Source organism: Malaclemys terrapin, chromosome 8, assembly GCF_027887155.1.
Source record: "Malaclemys terrapin pileata isolate rMalTer1 chromosome 8, rMalTer1.hap1, whole genome shotgun sequence".
In the NCBI taxonomy this organism is placed as follows: domain Eukaryota; kingdom Metazoa; phylum Chordata; order Testudines; family Emydidae; genus Malaclemys; species Malaclemys terrapin.
In genome coordinates this window covers 64957618-64971159 of record NC_071512.1, presented here as the reverse complement: position 1 = coordinate 64971159, position 13542 = coordinate 64957618, and positions in this window count along the sequence as shown.

Genomic DNA, 13542 nt, shown 5'->3' with positions numbered 1-13542 from the left:
GCTCCGCGCTGCTCCGGTCAGCGGGGAGGGAAGGATGCAGGCTGTCCTGCCGGGCTTGCTACAGACCTGGCACCAGCTGGGGCAGATGAAGCACGCAACCCGGTCCCAGCAGGGCGCTCCCCTCCTCCGCGCCGCCGCCCCCTACAGGGCGGCCAGATCGGCAAACAAAACAAAACAAAAAAGCGGACGTGCCGCCCTAGGATTGGGGGGAATGCCGCCCCATAGAATCTGCCGCCCCATGCACGAGCTTGCTCGGCTGGAGCCTGGAACCAGCCCTGGAAATAAGGCAAAAACAACCCTAAACGGGTGGTTATTCTTTTATAAGATATACCAAACCATCCACAAAAGTAAACTTCTGTTTCACCACACTGGCTAATAAGAAAACATAAAGGCAGTTTCCTCAGGCAGTCCAATTCTTATATCACCACCAGAAACACTGGATTCAGAGATGAGTGGTTCTTTACAAACAGTCTCATCAACTAATAGGTTGTCCTGATCCCAAAGGCCCAGCCACACACCCAGGTCAATGTATAACTTAGATCTTACCCCAAAATCACGCTGATGCCAATCCTTTAGTATCTAAGATCTAAAGGTTTATTCATGGAAAGAAAGAAAGAAAGGTGAGAGTTAAAATTGGTTGAAGGAACCAATTACATACAGTAATGGCAAATTTCTTGGTTCAGGCTTGTAGCAGTGATGGAATGAACTGCTGGCTTAAGTCAAGTCTCTGGAGTACATCCTCAGCTTGGATGGATCATTCAGTCCTTTGTTCAGAGCTTCAGTTTGTAGCAAAGTTCCTCCAGAGGTAAGATGGAGGATTGAAGACAAAATGGAGGTGTTTCTAGGGACTTTTATAGCTTTTGTCATGTGGAAGGCATCCCATTGTTCTTACTGTGGAAAATTACAGCAACAAGATGGAGCTTGGAGTCACATGTGCAAGTCACATGTCCATGCATTTCTCCTAGTCACAGCAGGAAATTTCATTAAGTGTAGATGGGAGTCTCCCAAGGTCCATTGTCAGTTAAATGTTCTTTCCATGGACCACTCAATTTGAATAGTCCCTCCAAGATGTGTTGGCTAATTACTTCATGAGTGTTACCCCAGGAGCAAACATTTGAAATCCAAGCATAGAGCCAATACTTATAACTTCAAAAACAAAAATTATACATGCATACAGATAGAATAATCATAACCTTTTCATAGACATCTCACTCCACAACGCTTCTACAATATTTGCTGCACATATATAACAATGGTTGCAACAATGATCTATATGGTCATATTTTAATCAGATAACGTCACACCTGTCAATTCAAAATCTCTTTCAAGGCAAACATCGGGTAACACCTGGTTACCCCCATCTTAGTTTAGTGTCTCTGTCCCTGTGAGAGTTCAAACAGAAAAGGCATGAAAAATTTTCTTGTGACCATGTTTTACCTTTACCCTTCCTATCCATGACAGGCGCTTCCTTGCATGTAGCATTTCCAAGGTGTGGTAGGGCCATTCACCAATCCTATGTTTTGTGATGTTCTTTAATGGCCCATTTAATCTTTATAGGCCTCCTTAAGCAGGGCCGGCTCTACGATTTTGGCACCCCAGGCAAAAAAAATTTTGGCCGCCCCTCCTTTTTTTTTTCATGGTCCCCAGTCCCGCCCCAACTCCACCCCTTCTGAACCCCTTCCCCAAATCCCCAGCCCTGCCTCCTCCCCCAGGCATGCCACATTTCCCCCCCCCCACATTGCTTCTTGCGGCCCCCGCGTCCTCCCACCCTAGCTCACCTCCGCTCCGCCTGCTCCCCCGGGCACGCTGCCATGCCGCTTCTCCCCCTCCCTCTCAGGCAAGTGAGGGGGGAGAAGCAGAGCAGCGGCGCATTTAGGGGAGCAGGCAGAGCCGAGGTGAGATAGGGAGGGGGGCACAGGAAGTAACTGGGGGTAGAGGAACCGCTCCCCACTCCAGCTCACCTCCGCTCCACCGCTGCTGCCTTCCCCGAGCACCCCGCCAGTCGGCTTCTCCTCCCTCCCAGCCTTGCTGCGCGAAACAGCTATTTTGGGAGGGAGAGGGAGAAGTGGAGCGGCGGCGGCGCGCTGAAGGGAGCAGGTGGAGGCGGAGTGGAGGCAAGCTGTGGCGGCGGGGGCACTTTTTCCCCATGCGCTGGAGTCGGCGCCTATGATGGCCGGTGCCAGAATGCCCCACCTAGAAATGTGCCGCCCCAAGCACCTGCTTGTTTTGTTGGTGCCTAGAGCCGGCCCTGTCCTTTAGGAGTGGGTGGGGGCAGAACAATCCCTGTGCCTGGGTTCAAGAGTTCAGAGCAAACATTTCCAAAGTTGTAAAACAAATCTTACATATTTCCTTATAGCATGGAAGTGAGATAAATGCATGCAGTAACTTGTAAGCATTACAAAATGTCTAACACTAAATACATTCTTAGAAGACTAATACACATTTTGAACAAAATTAACATACAGGTGAGCTAGTTTGGTTTCCAGCTACGAGTTTGTCAGTTCTTAAGTAATGCATTTGAAAAATGCTGCTAGTTTTACTTTTCATAACTGGAGGTTGCCTTTCTGAAATGCACATATTTTAGAGGCTGTGCTGGTAGCAGAAGATGTAACATTCTCTCCTCCCACCCCCTTTGGTCCTTTACACCACGAGACAATGCAATATAATGTAAATTAAAGAAGCTATGTTGATGAACATTTTGTAAAATTAATCCAAGCATATTGTTGTGCTGTGGGCTGGAGTGAGGAGCACAGAAACGTACATATGTTTGCAGCAGAGGGAATGTTTGAACTGTAACCTCTTTGGGGAGGGACTGTATTTATATTCTATGTTTTTGCAGCACCTAGCACAACGGGGTCCTGGTTCATGAGTAGGACTCCTAGGTGCTATTACAGCACAAATTAATAATAATAAAAGTAGGAACTCCCCTCCAATTATTTTGGGGTAAAACAGAAATATTTGCATTTCAAAAAGTGAAAACTCAACATAACAACAGAAAAATGTTCTACAGGGTAAAAATTAAAACAAAGTAGAGTAACATACATTTTTTAAAACAATTATCTTGCCATGCTGGCTTCTTTAATGCACGTGTCATGACACAGGTACAAGTAAAATGACAATACTTTATTTACTCTTACTTCTTTCTTTCCATAAACTTGTCAAACAGTTGGTTTGGTTCTTCAATTAAAATCTACAGTAAAATAAAATAAAATAATTTTATTTGTATTTTATTTTCTTGGGGGGTGGGGGGCATCATTTCCCCCCAAGCAGCTCTTCCAAATCCAGAAGGACACAGTTAACATCACTCTTAAAATTCCTTTCTGCATACTGCTCAAGGCAGGATTACAAGAAATGAGTTCATCACCTTCAGCACCTCTCAGCTGGAATACAATACAGTATATCTTGGGATGAAATCTTCAGTGCTTAGTAAATTCTAATGGATATAGAACACTGCAGTGCGTCTCCTCAGTAACACTGGCTATTCCAAACACATCAAACCTTTCTCCCACTCCTTACACCAGCTTCCCATTGAATTTCAAATAAAGTTCAAGGTCTTGACCCTCACTTTCAAGGTGAACAATGGCAAGTGTGCAGGGTACCTAAAACATCAGTTAAAACTCCAAATGAAAACCATGGTCAACAACGTCACACCTCTGCCATAAAGGAAGTCTTCAATAGGGGTAAACCATGTCTGGGAAGAAGATAGAACTTTCTTGAGGGCTGGTCTGAGACTGTGGAATGAACTCCCCTAGAAACTAAGGACCACCACAAACATCATATCTCAGCTCTAAGTGCAAGAGACTTTTTTTGACCTTGACTTCTCTAACATAAACATTTAGCAACCTCTGTGTGTATAATTACACACACACACACACACACACACACACACATATTCTTTTCCTGGCGAGAGGATCAGAGAAGAAACCCCACATTACAGATGTTAGTCAGGTTGCTTAATGTACTATCGGAAGGTGCTCAGATATTACAGTGAAGAGTGTGGTATAAAAACCTACTTAGAATAAAATTAAGAGCATAATAGAAATGTTCCAAAGGGAAAGGTGGGCAAAATCCTACAATATAAAAGCCATATATTCCAGGTCTATCCAGGCAGGTGTGTCCCTTTGACAGGCAGATTCACCCACCCAGTGTCTCCTTTGTGGGCAGAACACAAGTCAGGAGGTACAGGATCTAAGCCTTCATATTTTTCAGTGGGCTCCCCAATGAAAAGGTGGGAAATTTAAAACCAATAAAAGGAAATACTTTCACAGAACATATGGAAAGATTTAAAAAACGGTATTAGATATTTATATGGATACCAAGAACATGCGGTTATCATAATTAATGATTAACATTTTGGAAGGGATATTTAACCTTGCACTTCAGGGCTTACGCCAACCTCCAACTAGTAGAGACCATGATGAGATTTATGTAGGGGTAGATTACCCCCCATCTGCCTACTACACATCTGTCTTCTGAAGCAGCTGGTATTGACCACTGTTGGAGACAGGATACTAGACTAGATGGACCGTGGTCTGATGCAGTGTGGCAATACCTACATTCCTGTGTTCCAGTCAGAGATTTGCCTGTTTATTTAATGGCTACCTTCACTTCATTTGTCAAACTAAAATGGCATTGCCTAACAAAAATGACTTAACTGGAACACTGAAGATAGGAAAATTTAGTCCAGGCCATTCTTTAAATGTAGTATCTGAAGCTCTGCTTGTATGAAAAGATTCTGAAAATAACTAGATTTGTCTTTTCCTTTCAGCTCACTTTATATGCCATTATTACATTACCATATTTATTTCCCCCTACTTATGGTAATGTTAGCTTTGTAGAATTTGCAGATTAGCTTTTCAGAGTCCTTTCATCTTAATCATGCTGCTGTTTAAATTCATCATCCTCCAATAGTTCTCAAACACTGCTTGGGAAGATCTTCCTTATATTTGCATGGGTAAATAACCTTCTTTCATTGACATGCCACTTTTATTCTTTAGCCATGCAAACAAGCACAGTTAAAGTAATGACCCTTTGTGCTCATATTCATCCTCTGCATTTTATTTTACTATATTATTTTAAAAGTACAAAGCGTGCAAAATGTTGGTCACACTATTTACTACCTCAAGTTTGTCAGCCATTTTGAGAAAGGTTTTAATTTCTGTCCTTTTAATTTGCATAGAAAGTTAGGATTTTGTGGGGGTTTTTTGTCAGCAAGAGGAATAGTGAAAGAATGATAGTTAGCAAATAAATGATAATAAGAAACAGTCTGAAACAGATGTTAAAATAAATAACAATTGGTATAATTAGTGAATCTAGAGTTCTTGATGGGTCTCCTGGTAATTTACTTTAATTTCAGCTTCCATTCACACACCATTTTTAGTTGAACAATGTACAATTACAGTCTCCAGAGTAACTAGTAATTAGAAAACTGAGAATTATCCAAATAAATTATCTAAATATATACCTACTATTCCACATTTGATACTTTCCACCTGAATATACCAGCATGCTTTTTAAAAAGCATTGTTCTTCTCTCTCACATGCTTTTAAACTTTATTTAATTTTACACATTACAGTGCCTAGGTCAGATAGTTAAAAACTAAAATGCTGATATAAATTACATTTCTTCCTTTTACATTGCAATTTACACATTTTCAGGACAAAATAAGTTTACTGGCAGTATACTGCTTAGGAAGGGCCCTCTGCTCCATGGCACAAAGAGAAAGTCTTGGTTGAAATCAGGCCTGCCATGGTTGCCCTGAAAAGCTTTCCAGTTTTGCCTGAGTTATTTAGATAACATTACCTCAGCATTTGCAGAATGTTCTATACTTGATATAGGAAATGCAACATATATTGGGGTAGCATTAACTGGGGAAAATGGAAAGCTTTAAAGATGAATATTGAACCTTGTGGAAGGGGACAGTGACAGCTTTGCCACAGACTTCTAGCTCACTGCAAGTCTCAGAGAAGCCCATCTTTATCAAGGGGCTTCATCCAAAACATACTGAAGTTATGTGAAAGACTCCCATTAACTTTAATGGGTTTTGGATGAGGACCTACCCCCATGTGGATGAGCCAGAATTTGGGGGAAGCATCAAACAAGCAGTGAGGAAAAAGCTCCTCAATGGGAGAATATTTTGGAAACTTCACAGGTTACTTCACCTGCTGGGCCCTTCCATATTTGCTACTGTGCAAGAACTCACATGGCAGCTGAATGTGAGGGCTGCTGAAGTTGTGCAAAGGGGCAGGCCTCTCCCTGGACACTTCTGCATCCATTCACTAGGACTTCTTCCCTGTGTATCTCTAGATCTGGGAAAAGGAGTGGTTTCAGATGCTGCATCCCACCAAAAACTGCAACTCAACCCGAGAGGATAACTTTATGGAATTTCCTTTGTTATCCCCTATGGCATTGACTCTTCATTTTTACCTCTAGATAAAGATATTATCAACATACCTCCTCCCTACCTATCATCGCATGCCTCCATATCTATATATATATTGCCCCGATTCTACCCATCTTTCTGCTATATACCTGGAACCTTTAATATGCCCATCACCATAATACCTGAGGCACTTTGTGTAGTAGTTTGTACAAACTGGTGTGTGGGGTTTATTTTGTTTTGTTTCATTTTAAGAAGCAGGGTTAAAGTCTTTGAGCATTATAAACCATCCAATCGGATTATTTCACAGTAGCAAGGAGACTGGATTGGTTGATAGTATGTATGTGCCTGAAAAAAAAGCAAGAGAGCTGGTTCACGACTTTCACTTGTTATTCTTATGCCAGTCTGAAGAGACGCCATCTGCTACTGCACTTTTTCTGACTAGCAGTTGGAGTCTATACTAGCTTCTTCTCCCAGAGAGAACAGAAATGTTTAAAAAACCTAAAAACATGAGAAACTAGCTGCAAATCTGATTTATTAGGAGGTTAGATAGTTCTGTGGTCTGTGCTGTTGCATACCATAATACAGTCCATAGGAGCCCATCATGCTAAACTGGCTATAAGAACTGTTTTATTAAAAAAGATAGAGCTAGATAGAATCAAACAAAACCCAGTCCTTCAGGGATACTCAGAGAGTGTGTCTGACACATGCTAACCACTGTGCCCTTGGATAGTTTGTGGGAATGTGAAATATTATTCTGCCTCAAGTAATTCCAATTTTCATACTGACCTCTTCAAATAATTTATTGATATGCCTAGAGGGAAAAGGAATATTTTTCCAGCATAAAAGCCAGTTAAAATAATGAGTTCTCTCTGGGCATTTTAAAACGTTATGCAAATGTTTGGAAAACAATCCTTATGATGAGGGCAAATCAATATAATTCCTGAGGCAAGATATGATTTATTTAATTGAATTGCATTGGTAATTTTTTATACTTTGGATGAGTGCATACATAAAAATTAATTGCATTGTGTGTGAGGTGTCCTAGGTATCCCCAGTTTCTGTATACTGCAAGAATGAAATGGAGTTCTAAAACAGGTAAAACCTAGTCTAAAACAGCCTTTTCTAACAATTTCCATTTTATGGAAATGGCTAAAATAAAGATTAGGGAGGAAACTCTGGAGCATGCAGACAGTATTATACAACATGTGTGCAGCCATGACGGCAATTTTAAATTCTGATTATAAATTATTTTTTCCTCTGATGTACTTTTGGATACCACTACAAGCAGAAATATCAGATTTTATTAGTTGATATGTCCTAATAAGTAACAGTAGATTTGATTGTTTTTTCCTGACATTAATATCGCCCGAGTGCAATATTAGTGTTTCTACCTATCTAATACTACTTTCACTTTGCACTTCCATTTTTTAATGTTGCAACAGTAGGATCTTCAGATATAGTTAAGGCTCTATCAGTCCCATTTTTAATATATGGGTAATTTATAGTGACACCAGGCTAGGTATAACGGTTCTTACATTTCACCATGATGATGTGGCTGTTGCCTCAGCTTCCTTTGTTTTCTAGGTAGGTTAGTCCTCTGGCTAAAGCAAAACATCACTGTTTCTGGGGTAAATAGAATCCAAAGTGCCTCAAACATTCACCCAGTCTATGCCACAGCAGGTACTTGAACCTTGGTCTCTCATGTCCCAGGTGAGTGCACTAATCATCGGTCTATTGGTTATTTTAGCATGGGGGTCTCTTGTGTTTTTCCAATTTTTTCCCCCACATGGGTCTTCTTTTCATTCTGCATTGAGACAAAACAAATTCAACATTTTTAATAAACGGAAATGTTGTTTTCTGGCCAGCCTCAGGTCTGATCTCTACCTCTCCACACAGGGCCGGCTCCAGGCACCAGCATTCCAAGCAGGTGCTTGGGGCGGCAATCTGCAAGAGGCGTCAGTCCGTGTGTTTTTGCCCCCCCAAGCAGCAGGCCGAATTGCCACCGCAGACGGCGGGGGCAGTCTGTGTGACGTTAGGACGGCATGCGCATTTTCGCGGCGGCGGCAATTTGACGGCAGCTTCGATGTTCAGCTGCCCGCGGTGGCAATTCGGTGGCTTCTGTCTTCCGGCTGAAGACAGAAGCAGCCGCCGGTTTGCCGCCGCCATGGAAACGCGCGTGCCACCCTAACGGCACATGGACTGCCCCCGCCGTCTGTGGCAGCAATTCGGCATGCTGCTTGGGGCGGCAAAAACAGTAGAGCTGACCCTGTCTCCACACTTCTCATAGCCCCAAGGCCACTTCCTCTGCTCAGCCAAAGTTACTTATTTCCCCCCTTTCAGGCCTTGTTTCTCAGTTTGACCATGAAGCCCAAACACCTCTTCTACTCAGCTTTTTCCCAGATCTTTTCACTAGCTTTTTTAAAAGCCCCTCCTAGGCCTTTGGACTGGAGGGACCTGTCATAACAATTGGGGCCTAGTAGAGATAATGAACCTAACATTGAGAAAAGTGGATAAAAGTTTAAAAAATGGTCCAATAAATGTTGATGGGAAAAGGAAACAAAATTCCAATTTAGCACATTGCTATTTTTTGTTTGTTTGTATAAAGAACAATAAAAGCAAAAAGCAAAAAAAAAAAAAAAAGAGTAGGTTAGTCAAAAAACAATCAATCAATCAATCCAAAAAGAACTGCATTAAGCTCATGTTTAGTAAAGAGAAGTGTGGGATTGGAAATCAGTGGACCAAAAGTCGTGGGTTAGAAATTATGAGGGGCTGGGCTATTCGCCCTTTTTAGGCGACCCCAAATGGAGGAATTTGGTTCCTGCTGTTAGCGCCACCTCTCCTGTGTCTTTTTCTTTCTTCTCCCTTTTTCTTCTTTTTAATAACATTCTGGCGTAGCCAGCCAAGAATGTGGATTTTGCAACACTGCTGAGACCAAAGAGGAACCTCAAAGCAATGTGCTAAACAGCCTGATGCTGGTAAAAGTTTGCCTAGTCTTAGACTGGCTGATAAGGCCCTGTGCTATGCTAAGTTCCTCCAGCAATGAAGCTGCAAGTGAGAGCCAGCACCAGAGACAAGATGCAGTTTCTCTTTTTGCTGTTCTTTTCTCTCTCCCTTTGTTTTGTCTTGTTTTGTCTTCTAGGAAAGTGTCAGACTTTAACAACAACTTCAGCCCTTTTCAACCACCTTCCCCCTCCCCCCCCAAAAAAAGATATTACTATTTTAAATGACATCTAATAAGAATGTCAAATAGATGTTTTCCTTCTAAGCGCTCTCCACAGCTGAAAGAAAGGAAATAAGGGATGTTGTTAAAATAAAAGCCTTCCTACTTTGCATTTCAAATGCTTTAACTGTTTTCCCTTCTTTTTTAATAGAACGTTAATAGAAGGTTAAAAAATAATAATGGTGCCACAGGACTAAGTAGGCCAAAGTCTCTGTACTCTGAACCCCAAACCTGGTTTAAAACTTAATGTTATACAGTAACAGAGTCGCGGTAACACATTTGACTCTATTGGCCCAATTATTCAATCAAAATTAATACAACACAACACAACCAGCAGATTCTGCTCCTTTCAATTCTCTCCTGATAGAGGGATTCACATCACACACATTCCTTAACCTCTTAGCTTTTGTAAGGACAGGGATCTTATTTATAATCATTTCCTTTCCCAGCAAGCCTTGCTCTGTCCTACAATTCCCATGATCCCTCTGGGAACTACAACCCCCAGCTATACCCTGGTTATTGGCTGAAACACTAATAAGGCTGAACTGGGTCTTTAGCCTGCCTTAAAGGGTTGGTACCCAGGGAACTGATTTTATTTGTAAAATAGTATCTAGAGTGTCAACAAACATAACAAATTTAATGCAAAAATGAATGTTAGGTGCATTTATACTAACAGCTAAGTCACAACTGGATGACTGTTGTAACATAAAATGTTATCATTTCTTAATTACTCAATTGCCTTTTGATTTTTTAAAAGGTTTTGGAATGGCTCAGACACATCAACATAAGCATAAGCTCCAAGAAATTATAGAGGCCTTCAGTACCTTTCACAACAGTTTTTTAACAGCTTGTTCTCACTTTCTGATGGTAGGTATATGTCTCTGTTTAATAAAATTAAAATTAAAGTATTAACATTTTTTTCTAAATGTGCATGATTCCTTGTTCTTGATATGTCAGCTCAGACTCTGCTGTCTGTATCATGCTTGGTGAGTGGTACTTATACTAGTACTTCTGTCGAATGCAATGGGACTACTGGCATGAGCAAGTATTTCTAAACATGAGTAATGTATCAAGAATTGGACCCATTCTCAATAAGAATATCCTGATCCAAAGCCCATTAAAATCAAAGAAAAACTCTTTCCATTCACTTCAATCATCTTTGTATTAGGCCTCAGAAGTATATATTGCACTTACAAATAAGCAAAGACTAAGGGCTTGTCTACATGGTGTAACAATACACACTCGAAGGGTGTGAATTCTAAGTGCACCATGTTGCACGTTAATTGGCCTGTTAGACGTTATGCTTATAAGAAGCACACGGGATCTTTTTCAGGGGAAAAGGCAATAAGCCGTGTTTATTGGAGATATAACAATTAGCATATGCGTTTAATTACACACACACTGTCCTGCCAGTCCATGTTATAGTTACCAGTCCAGAGTTCGGCTCAATCTAGTGCTCAGCTAGGTTGATCACGGATAGGGAGGAGCCGGGTTCCGTCGGTCGTGACACGATGCTCCGGGGAAGTTTTGGCAGGACGAACTCAAAGTTTCATGGAAAAGCACCATGTTTATATAATGATTTTTCTTTATTGGGACCAATGAGTTTTGCAACACTGTGCTGTAATTAATTGTTTGACGAGTGCTTGTTTTTTAATTTTTTTTTTTTTTTTTTGGTGTTAGTTTTAAAGGAAGTTACCCCATGCTGGTTTTGATTACATCTATTTTGTTCCCATTGATGGGTGCCTACCATGTTTTTTAGAGTCGTCAATTTGCCCTCCTCTGACATCTCAATAGGGGCGTGTTGCAATCTCCTGGCGCTTTTACGACCGTCCTTGATTTTTCCCTAGAACATCTGACCTGGTGATGGCCTTCACACTTATTTTTTTAACACACACATTTCTTATTTACACACAGAACAGGATTGATTTACACAAAGCATTTGAACAGAAATGTGACGTGGCGATGAAAAAAGCCAATGCGGTCTTGGGATGCATTAGGCGAGGTATATCTAGTAGGGATAAGGAGGTGCTGCTTCCATTGTACAAGGCACTGGTAAGACCACATTTGCAGTACTGTGTGCAGTTCTGGTCTCCCAAGTTTAAAAAGGATGAACTCAAACTGGAACGGGTACAGAGAAGGGCCACTAGGATGATCAGAGGAATGGAAAACCTGTCGTATGAAAGGAGACTCGAGGAGCTCGGGTTGTTTAGCCTGACCAAACGTAGGCTGAGGGGGGATATGATTGCTCTCTTTAAATATATCAGAGGAATAAATACCAGGGAGGAAGAGGAATTATTCCAGCTCAGTACTAATGTGGACACGAGAACTAATGGATATAAACTGGCCGTGGGGAAGTTTAGGCTTGAAATTAGATGAAGGTTTCTGACCGTCAGAGGTGTGAAATATTGGAACAGCCTTCCAAGGAAACGGTGGGGGCGAAGGACCTGTCTGGTTTTAAGATTAAGCTAGATAAGTTTATGGAGGGAATGGTTTAATGGGATAACATGATTTTAGTCAAAGGAACAGCATGCCATCGCTGGTAAATAGTATAATGGCCAATGAGGGTCTGGCTGGAGAATCTTGCCTACATGCTAGAATCTTGCCTACCTGCTCGGGGTTCTACTGATCGCCATATTTGGGGTCAAGAAGGAATTTTCCTCCAGGGTAGATTGGCAGAGGCCCTGGAGGTTTTTCGCCTTCCTCCGCAGCATGGGGCAGGGATCGCTAGCTGGAGGATTCTCTGCTACTTGAAGTCTCTAAACCACAGGATTTGGGGACTTCAACAGCAGAGTCAAGGGAAAGGGTTGGGACGGCTTTGTGGCCTGCATCATGCGGGAGGTCAGACTAGATGATCATAACTGTCCCTTCTGAGCTTAAAGTCTATGAGTCTATGAGGAACATCAAATTGCAATGCAGGAGAAAACAATCATTGCATTCTTTGACTTATTTTAAACTGCTAAACCTATAACAAAGTGGTCTGTTACTGCCTTGAAATCAGCTTCAGACACAAGATTCTGGCTGATGCATCTTTACCACTGGCACACTAGGCCATTCCTTTCTGAAAGCAACATGGTGCACTTTAGAATTCACATCCTTTGAGTGTATTTAGTATTTACCAGCAGGGTCTATATGTTGCATGTTAACTGGTATGCACTAAACATTCTGTAGTTCTTATTAGTGCATGTGAATAGGAGCTCCACAGGCCAATTTAGTGCACAACACATTTGTGTGCTAATTCACACCATTCTAGTGCACATTTCCACACTATGTAGACAACCCCAAAAGTTCTTCATTTTTAATTTATATTAAATGAGGATTCATCTATGCACTATACAAAAGTTTTAATAAAATATTTTTGGCCATGAAGGATCAATAATAATTTCCCTCTGCAGTTAATATTAGAGAGTAGTCATTAGACATTTAATATAAAGAAGACAACTGTCCCTTACTTACAGGAATAATGCTGTGCAAAGATTTAGAGTTAGATGAGAGTTTTTGAATAGCCCAATATTTTTACCTTTTCCTTAGCTTCATATTCAATATTTTGCTAAATATTCTTCCAACTTTGTTGCCTCATCCTAAAAATCACTCCATAAATTCATCTTTTTTCTTCTATATGCACTTTTCTCTTTACAAAAAAAAATAAAAAGTAATGCAAGGACATTTCTCCTTGGTGAATTTTAAATGCACAAACATGCAGTAAATAACCAAGTGTTAAAAACTGATGGCTGAGAGACTATAGGAGTGAAAAATTATTCACCCAAAGCAGCTGCCAGAAAATTTATAACACATTTTCTTATTGAACAGATATTACTAGAAATATGATGACTGGACCTGTCCAATCTTGTAATTATATAGTTTTTAGAAGCAGTTTTTCATGATTAACTGTGTCAAGTTTCCTACTGAAATCAATGGCAATATTCCCTAGCAAGCAACTTC